Source organism: Octodon degus, unplaced genomic scaffold (assembly GCF_000260255.1).
Source record: "Octodon degus isolate 3935 unplaced genomic scaffold, OctDeg1.0 scaffold00061, whole genome shotgun sequence".
Taxonomy (NCBI): domain Eukaryota; kingdom Metazoa; phylum Chordata; class Mammalia; order Rodentia; family Octodontidae; genus Octodon; species Octodon degus.
Window position 1 is genome coordinate 8,013,719 of NW_004524637.1, and position 9,895 is coordinate 8,023,613.

At 47.3% G+C, this 9,895-nt stretch overlaps 1 long non-coding RNA gene across 1 annotated transcript; it reads left to right on the forward strand.

Annotated features, from left to right (window-relative positions):
* The first annotated feature begins 4,495 nt into the window (after nucleotides 1-4,495).
* LOC111817547 lies at nucleotides 4,496-8,356 on the forward strand. The gene is made up of 4 exons (XR_002821717.1): nucleotides 4,496-4,639; nucleotides 4,915-4,974; nucleotides 6,126-6,217; nucleotides 6,376-8,356. It is a non-coding gene; the product is annotated as an uncharacterized LOC111817547 (long non-coding RNA).
* The last annotated feature ends 1,539 nt before the right edge of the window (nucleotides 8,357-9,895 follow it).

Consider the following 9,895-nt stretch of genomic DNA (forward strand, 5'->3'; position numbering starts at 1 on the left):
AGCATGAGATCGTGAGTACGAATCCCAGTACTGGGGGGGGGGGGGGATAAATGGGTCATTTCAAAAATAGCAACTGATGGGCTAGAGAGATAGCTCAGTAGTGTAAGCACCTGCCTGGTGAGCACAAGGACCCTAGTTCAATTCTTGCTTGGTACTGCATGCTGTGCCGGCCCTGAACCAGGTGTGGTGGCCAGGCCTGTAATCCCAGCACTGGGGAGGCTGAGACAGGAGGATCACTATGAGTCTGCACTGCATAGTGAGACCTTGTATTAAATAGGTATATAAACAGATAAATACTTTTTTAAAATAGCAAGTAGAAAAAAAATCTTAAATATATGCAACTTAAAGAAATAATATATGAGGGGCCGGGGAGATAGCTCAGTAGAAAAAGCACTTGCCTGGCAGGCACAGGGTCCTGAGTTCAATCCCCGGTACTGCCAAAAAAATAAAAATTAAGGAGCAATAATGTGTGAAAAGATAGATACCTCAGGTACCTGGATCTAGTCCATACACACTATGTAATGATCACTGAAATGTCACTGTGAGCCCCCCAAATGTGTGCACACATGTGTAAAATAAAATTTTAAATGAAAAAATAACTTTAAAACCTGTGAATTTTTACTTTAAATTAGGGCTGGGGAGATAATTCAGCGACATAAGCACCTGCTTGGCAAGTGCAAGGTCCTGAGTTTGATCCCCAGTAGAAAAAATTTTTTAATTCAATTGTTATCCTTAAGTGGTTTTTTTTTTTTGAGAACAATGTATACACATTTATTTTATAGATGTAGTCCAAAACTAAGATATATAGTATAGAATACATCTTCTTTTTTTTTGGTACATGATTTCTCTAATTTCCCCACATTCAAATTGATAAGGACGTTGGCAGCATCTACACTGAATTTTGATTTTGCAGAAAATTTATTTCTAAGTCAGTAAACCATAAAGCCAGGACAAAGCATTATTTATGATTCATGAAAAGTTGTGTTCCTGAGGTACAAATCATAGAACTATTGAAATTACCAGCTGGACAAAACTGAATATAAACCAATCAATTTATAAGTGATGTCTTGTACTTGTGTTGTTGGATTTTTGCTTCCTAATCCATTGTGCCAGTCTATTTCTTTTAATTGGTGATTGGCGGTACTGGGGATTGAACTCAGGACATTGTACTTGCTAGGCAAGCACTTATTCTACTGAGCTATCTCCCTGACCCTGTTTTCCCTATTTGGTGGGTTCTTTCTTTTCTCCTTCATGGTGTTATAGTCATTTTGATCCCTCTCTACAATATCTTTTAGTAGTCTGTGTTGGGTTGGCTTTATCCTCATGAATTTCTTTAGTTCTTCGTCATGGAAGTATTTCATTTATCCATTAAACTTGAAAGACAGTTTTTCAGGGTATATCAGTGTGGGTTGGAATTGGTTTTCTTGCAAGATTTGTAGTACTTTGCTCCACGCTCTTCTTTGCTATTTTTTTAATTTAATTTTTTGTTTTATTTTATTTTATTTTTTGTTTATTTTTTTTTCGGAACCAGGAATTGAACTCAGGCCTTTGTGCTTGCCAAGGAAGTGCTTATTCCACTGAGCCATCTCCCTGGACCCTCCATCCTCTTCTTGACTTGATGGTTTGTGAAGAGAAATCTGCCATTATTCCAATGGATTTCCCTTTAAATGTGATCTGTTCCTTTTCTCTAGCTTTTAGTATACTCCTTAAGTGTTTCACCTTACAATGTATTTCTTGAAATCTTCAATTTCTCTGTAATGTTTTCTAGTTTTCTGTATATAAGTTTAGTAAAATTTGTGGTGTGATTTATCACTACTTCATATTTTAATATTCTTGTAAACAATGTGTTTTGTTTTCATTTGTCACCATGGAAGTACAGCTGCTTTTCAGAAAACTTTATTTTTCTTCAAAAATAATAATTTTAAACCTGTGAATTTTTACTTTAAAAATTAAATTAAATCTGTAAACTCTTACATCATGTACGTAGTGTTAAGAGCAGGTTGTGTGCGTTTCTCTCTGACCTCCTACCGCATCAATGGCTGTGGGCAGATGCCCTAACCTTGCTGTGCTTTGCAGGAAAGCGAGGAGTTAAATAAATCAAGCCAGAAACAGGAATTTCTATAGGATTTTGGGTTTTTATTAGCATTCCACTTAATAATAATCTACAAGAGCTCTTGATCCACTTTTAGGGATAAGATTTCTTGAATCTTTTCAATATTCACAATCAGGTTTTGTTTTTGAAGGGAATAAAATGAACGACGAGAAGAAGAAAGCAATTAATCTGAAGCACCTACCAGGGCCACGTGCAAATGCGGGAGCCGTCGGAGGGGCAGGCCACACGGTGTCGGGCAGACCACACAGTGCCCGGGCAGACCACACGGCGCCGGGTACACGGGAGAGGAATGCCACAAGGCCGTCGGCGTCCGTTCTCATCAGCGGCGCAGGAAGGGCACGCGGCACGAGGGGCGGGAGGTTGTCTAGCACAGCAAGGTTGTCTAGCTCCGCGCAGCACCTAGCGACGCCTGCTGCCACCGCTCAGCGGATCAACAGGGGAAACGTTTGCCCGTGTATTTCTAGGAGTCCTAGAAGGGGAGCATGTCGAGAACCTCCACAAACAAAGAAAACCAGGCCCCGGAGAGCGTGGATTTGCCATTCCCAACACACCCACCCTTTGGTTGTTGAAAACATGCAGGGCCACCCCCAGGAAGGTCGCGGTGACCAGGGGCGGCGCCGGCGCTCTTGCCAGCCGCGTGCACGGCTTCTTTGGCGTTCTCTGGCAGTCACCGCGCGCGCGCGCGACCTTGCGGTATCTGGATGGTCACGCGACGGGAAGCAGCACAAAGGAACGCAGAGGCGGTTTTCGCTCTAACCAGAAAGCCGGGGCTAACAGCGTGGGGAAATCGCGCCGCCTGCCGACTCAGCTGCATTCTGACATCACAGTGTTGCCATTTGCTTCTCACAAAAGCGCCGGCTCGCGGGGCAGTGCTGGCCCACCAGGCGCACGGCAGGAGCCGGCGGACGGGCAGCCTGGCCCCGCAGGTGCCCACTTCCCGGACGCCCTCGCGGGAGGAAGCGGGGGACGAACGCGGCTTTGGGTGGCTTTGTGCAGAGCCCGGGTCTGAGAATCTGCAGAACACTGCATGGCAAAGGCGCGCCAGCAGAACGCGCTGTGAGGAGGGCGGGCCTCGGAGGGCCGGGAGGGCAGGAGACGCTCAGGAAGACCCTCGGGCCGGGCCAGCTCGGCCTTAAAGGCAAGTGCCCACGCGGCCCCAGGGTCTCGGATCCGTCCCCGCGTGGTCTGCCTCAGGCTCCGCAGCCGCGATCTGCTGTCTGGCCACGAGCGCAGACCGAACGTCTCCCGCGGGGGCCTAGTGTCTGCTGCAAAAACCGAGCGTCTCCGGCGGGGGCCGAGCATCTCCGGCAGAAACCGAGCGTCTCCGGCGGGAGCCGAGCGTCTCCGGCAGAAACCGAGCGTCTGCGGCTGGGTCCAAGCTCCCGCGCGCGGCCTTCTCGGAGTTCTGGCTTCGCGGACGGGGTGAGCACGGCCTCCCTCCGCGCCCAAGGGTTCCCCGTCTCTCCAGGGACCCCTCGCCTTTTATTAGAGTGTCAGATTTGTAAATAAAACCGTGGCGCTGCCGGCTTGAATTTTATTTGAATACGAATTTCAGAAAAACAACTCATTTTGTTAAAAGATCGGTATCTGTGGGCGATCCGAAATGAATCCTCACTTAGTGTCCCGCATTTTATCAGGCAGCCCGTCTCCGCTCTAGCTCCGCTTCCCCGCGATCGCCGCAGCATCCCGATCCGGGCTCCTTCGGACCCGACCGGCCAGCCAGCCGAGTCTGCGCTGGCTGCCGCGCGCCAGGGTGGCCGCGCTCGTCGCCCCCTGGCGGCCGCCGGGGCACAGCAACCTGGGCGCGGCGGGGCGGGTGACCAGCGCAGCGCGGCCCTGGTCGAAGGCTATGCGCAGGGTGGCCGAGGAATGAGGTGCACAGGAAACGCACCGCACCTTGAAATTAAAACTGAAGACGAAAGCCCTGCCAGCTCCAGGAAGGGGCTCCCTCTCCTGAAAAGGGTTGCGGACAGGTCCCCCGCAGGGCCTGCGAGCGAGACGCTAATTTGACAGCACTGCTGCAGGGGTGCAGTGGTCCCGGCGACTGTTGAGGGCTGTGGACTGGCCACGCCGTGAATTCCAGAACCCACGGGTGACTCCCGGGTCACGCCCGAGTCCCCGTAAGGGCATTTTCTGCAGCGTAGGCATTCCATGATTGCTGAAAGAATGAATATGTATGAATGTGTGAGTGAATGAATGCTGAATGAATGAATGTGTACGAATGGGCGAATGAATATGTATGAATGAATGAACAAATGGGATTGTATTTTTCACAGCCATCTCCATATCAGAGGAATCGCTTCTATGAAGCACACTGTCACTCAAGAGACTAACAGACTAACAGAATAACGAACAAGCTGGCAAAGGGCCCACAGCCTCGGCAGCACTCAGGCGTGACCAAAAGCGAGGGGTCACCCGAAAAGCACAAAAACTAGTGTGTTGCTTTTCAGTTTCACGCCCCTAGGAGCTTTCCCTGGTAAACACTGCTGGTCTTTGCGCCTCGCCGCTGGATGCATACATAGTTGGGTAGGTATTCGCTCAGGACATGGAGGCATCAGCTACTCACGCTTTTTAGAATGACTCAGTAGAAAGGGAATGAAAATTACTGAGCAGCTACTATGGGCCGCCACTGTTCACCTCATGCAATCCTCCCAGCTGCCCTGTCCGGTCATTGTTGTCTACGCTTTTATAGATGTGGAAACCACAAGCTAAAGGAGTGAAGTAACTTGGGCAGGGTCATGTAGGGAGATTCAGAGAGAGCCACATGCAAATTCACATCTGCTTTGTTCATCTCTTTACAGGATCCGGAGCTGTGCTCGCAAACCTGAGGAAACCATATGTGCAGTTCAAGGAAAGATCAGGTGATGTGTGCTAGCAATAAAAGAGCAAGCGGCGAGGGAAAGGATGGGAGGATTGATGAAGGGGCCTCACCAGCCTGTCCCTAGACGTTTCCTTGAATAGCAACAGGAAAGGTTAAGTCGAGCATTCTCCATGCCTTCAAACTGCCTGGACTTCTGGGGCTCACCCCTGGGCTGTGCCGAGGTAGCTATTCTAGGGGTGCAGGACTGTAACGTACATCTTTAGCAAGCATAGCAAATTGAAAGCTCTAGATATTTGATGTTTCTAGCATCTGGTACCCTTCTAAATCCTTCCAATCAACCATGTAGGTTACATTCCCAAAAGAACTTTCTAGAAAAGATTTTAAGCCTACCTCTATATGATTGAAAGTTAAGGCATTCAGTAAGTGAATGGGAGTGTTTCTACTTTGTTATATCAAAGTTGAGATGGCTTTCCCATGCCACTTCTTGGGCATTTGGTGACTTGCTACCCAGCCTCACGGAGGTGTAAGCTCCAGTAATTCCACATGGTATTAAGTTGTGAAAGTGCTACATGGGGTAAGAACCTGCAGCCCTCCTGAGGGACATTTAATCTCCTGACTGGAGAGCCAAGAGATGATGATGGCTGCTTGAACAAGCTTTGGTCCTTTGAATCCTTTTTTTATTAATTGAACAAGCATTTCTTGGCAAGGGACTGGCTGTCTTTAGGCCACAGCGGGAGCAGTGAAGAACTGCAGGCTTCCTTGGCCTTCGTGTGTAATAAACACCTCAGCTCTTATGAAGAATCAGGCTAAACTATAGTGAATGAACAGAAGTGACAGTGCTTACAGATTCATGGGCGAGAAGGGTCAGCAGGTGTGCACTGAGCCTTGTTAGCTCTGGAAGCCAATGCACTCGGGGAGGAGGTGGAAGGCTGGCGGTGGCCCTCACACCTCACCTTCTTCAATCCGAGTCCCTTGAGCAGCCTCAGTGTTAGGACCAGAAACAGATGAAGTCTTCTGACTGTATGTCTCTGCCTTTCCTGAACCATACTTTGTCTTCCTGGTTATCTGGAGCCGCACCTTGTTCTCTCATCTTGGCTATTCGCGCCACCCCTATTCTCTTAGATCATTACGACTTCTCTCTTCCCACCCGTGGTGCACACAGCTCCTTATCTCTGTCTTATCTTGATGTAGCTCACCTAACTCCGCCTATGTGCTTCTCTTTGAAGATGGTCTTCAGGCATTCAGAATTTGTCTCTCTTATAGTTGAACAAGCTCCCTCGAAGGTAACTGCACATTTATTTCTTTCTTTACAAATGCATATGAATGCCCCCTGTCCCTCTGGGTGGCATGCTGTCTTTGCAGGTATCTAAGGTTCAGTCTTCACTGGTTGGGCAGGTGAGAAATGGATGTATGACTAACAGACAATTCTCTTTCTGGAAAGGCAGGATTGTGCAAATGCATCTGATTCATACTGCTGCAACCGCAGGTGTAAGAGCACAGCAAAAGCAGAGTGAGGATGATCACAGCCTAGCAGCTGGCTCACTAGCCCCAGAAGCTCACAAAGAAACCATGACCCTACTTACAGGAGCAGCTTCCAGACTCACGCCAGTCATGCCGAGGACTCGCATGGCTTCTCTTCCAAGCTCACAGGGAAGAGATGATATCGTTTAATTGATGCTTTTCTTCAAAGGGGCCCATTGTTTCTGTGCTTCCCTCCGACAGCTCCACATAGTCACACCTTCCCATTGCTGTTCCACAGATTTCTTAAGCCCCTCCTACAAGCTCCACGCTGTTCAAGAAAGTGGATATCCAGTTGCCAAAATCATCAGCTGGGTACAGACAGGGCTGCCTCTGTCCATGGATTTTGTGGGAATTTCTGCTGGTACTGAGCTGAAGGATAAGAGCACGAGGCTGAAAGCTCAGGGTCTGGCCAGACAGAAGGCGTGGGCAGGAGTCTCGTGACCTTATGCAGCCACCGTCATGAGCTAGCAGGCGGTACTGAGCCTTTACCTTCCCGCTTATACAGTGGGGGTCACACCAGCATCTATTCCCCCAGGAGCATTTTGAGGATCAAATGAAATAATACAAATACAAGTTGCTGGCCTAGTGACTGGAATTTAGAAGTGCTCAGAAGAGTGGATCTCTTTACTGAACACTATTATTTTCCTGGGTTTACATACAAACAGTTAACTTGTTCTCTACAAACGTTGAGAGTTCCTTGAGCCTTCAGCTGGGCTGAGCTTAAGAAAAGCTTTCCCAAGGGCTGCAAATGATGTGTGACTCCATGCATAACAAGCCCACGGTGGAGCAGTCACCCGCTGAATGTCAAAGTTACCATTTCTCCTGGCCAATAGAATGAAAGAATAAGCACTGGTGTTGTGGCCCAAATTCCCTTTCTTGAGGGTGTGTTTTTGTTTGATTTATTCTGGAGAAAACTGGTCCTGAGAGAGGCTACGAAAATATGGTCACACAAGAAAGGGCCGTATAAGGTGCAGTGTACAGCTAATGTCCACAAGGCACCTCAGCATGACAAAAGGCAGAGACCACGGAAAGAACGGAAACCAGTGTTAGCTTTCTGTCAGTTCCCAAGGTTGTTTCTCTGTAGAATTCTAGCATCAGTCGACATCTCAAGGGACACTGCTTGCCAAACGTAGCTACACAAGCCAAGAAGAGCTTGCTTTACAACCTTTAAGATATGAAAGGGTCCTTGCTTGAGAACCAGGCAAGCTTTCTCTGACCCTTGCCCTCACCCATAATGCAGTCACAGAGCAAGTCACCTCATGCAAAATGCAGTGATAATATGTCCTCCACACTTAACCATAGAGAGAGGAGTCATCACAAAATCCACCTCCGGTGTGAACAGCAGTTGGCAGTGACAGTTAAGATTTTTAGCTTGAGCTTCCGACTTTGTACCAGAATAACCTTGAGGAAGCAGTTTGTGAAGGGTGAAAGCCTTTTGATATTGGAGGGCTGAGGGGAGACTGGGTGTGTTCTCAGGCACAGCTGTGACAGCAGGGTCAGGTATGTGCGGGAAAGGAGTAGGAACGAAGGCAAGGATGGTGGAGTAGTGAAAGAAAAGAATTCAGCGTTCAGCTGTTGAGGCCACCAATGGAAACGGTGAGAAAAATGTGGGTAGGAGTGATTGGTGAGTGAATCAGCACTGTCCCTGGCATGACAGTCTGAAGGTCTACCAGCCTCTCAGCAGACTCCTTTTGTTAGGTCTTAGGGGAGAGATTATATCTTGAGAAATAAACTGAAGAGATGTCAGCAAGTGATTGCAAAACTGTGGAGAGGAGGCTCATGTCTCACTCAGCTGTGCATCTTCTGCCTTCACCCTAATGTCTGGTGCAAACATAGAAGCTTTAGAGTATTTCAAGAATGAATGATGAGAGCTAGGAAGATAGCTCCGCAGTCTAAGTGCCTCCCTGGCAAGTGCAAGGACGGGGGTTCAATCCCCAGTACCACATGCTGTACTGGCCCCAGACTCTGGGCACATGGAGATGGCCACTGAGACTGGGCATGGTGGCGCAGGCCTGTAATCCCAGTGCTGGGGAGGCTGAGACAGGAGAATCACTGAGTTCAAGCTGCATAATGAGACCTTGTACCAAATACATAAATAAAAGATCTTTAAAAAAGAATGATGAAGTGAAAGTCTGCAAAGCTAATAAATCGAAGTGGATTCCAAGTCATAGAGACACCAGAAGGTAGAATACCAGATGAATGAATGGCAGTTGCTACCACAGAACTGGAAGCATCAATTAAAGGTGCATAAGTAGAAAGGGTGAAGGGTGAAACCAAGAGCTCTGACTTGCTGGATGTCAGAAACTAGAGAAAACAGAGAGTTGGGGAGAAAACACAGAGGGTCAGGGAGGAGCGAGTGTTTTCCAGGGTGACAAAGGAAGGAGGCAGTGGGCAGTCCAAGAGGATGAGGATGCATGGCTATTACTTTTCCTGGTCACGTTTTAGGAGAAGCCACAGGACAGTGGTCCAGAGCCCTGATGCCTGGCTCATGGGTGACACAGCCTTGCAGAGTAAAAGTCTCTCCAGCACTCACGCTGCCAAATTTGAACTTAAGCTCTTTGATAGTAGGAAAATAAACTGACCATGGTCCCTTCATTTTTCATATAGACTCTTCAAAAAACTTTTAATTATGGAAATTTTTAAGTATAAACAAGAGAAGAGAGAAATATAGTGAACCCCAGGGTAGCCATTACTCAGCTTGAGCCAGTATCAGTACATCTATTTTGTGTTTATATCCCCACTACTTTCACACACACACACACACACACACACACCCCTAGATTTTTGTAACACAACCACTAGACTTTGTTTCTTTTCACTCATAAGTATTTTCATGTTTCTCTAGAAGGACCAGTCTAAAATTGCAAGCACAATATAATGAAAAACAAAAAGTGGTCATTTCTTAGCATCATAAAACACAGTAATCAAATGCCCCTAATTTTCTCATTCCAATTCCTATTTTCATTATCACCTCAGTTGATTTACTTAATAGGGATCAACATAAAGACCACGCAAGGCAATTGGTTGGTCTATCTTTACAGTGTGATTCTTTAAAACCATGGAGGCCAGTAATATGCTGTCATTTGCAATGCAGAAGGTTATAGGTAGAGTCATCTTTGGTTTGCTGTCACTTCTTAATACAAAAACATCTGAATCAAAATTTCTGCCCGGCTTGCCATGCCAGCCCTGCCCCTGGGGTGCACTGAAACAGAGATTGAGACTGGGTGTGGTGGCACGTGCCTGTAATCCCAGTACTTGGGAGGCTGAAAAGAGGACGATCACTATGAATCTGATCTGTGTAGTGAGACCCTGTAGACCCTATACTCAAATATATTTTTAAAAAAATGTTTTTCTTTCCCTAGTAAAAGCAGCAGTGGTATTTAAATTCCTTGTGGATCAGCCTTTTCTTTGCAAGCATTTCTGGGCATAATGGTCACACA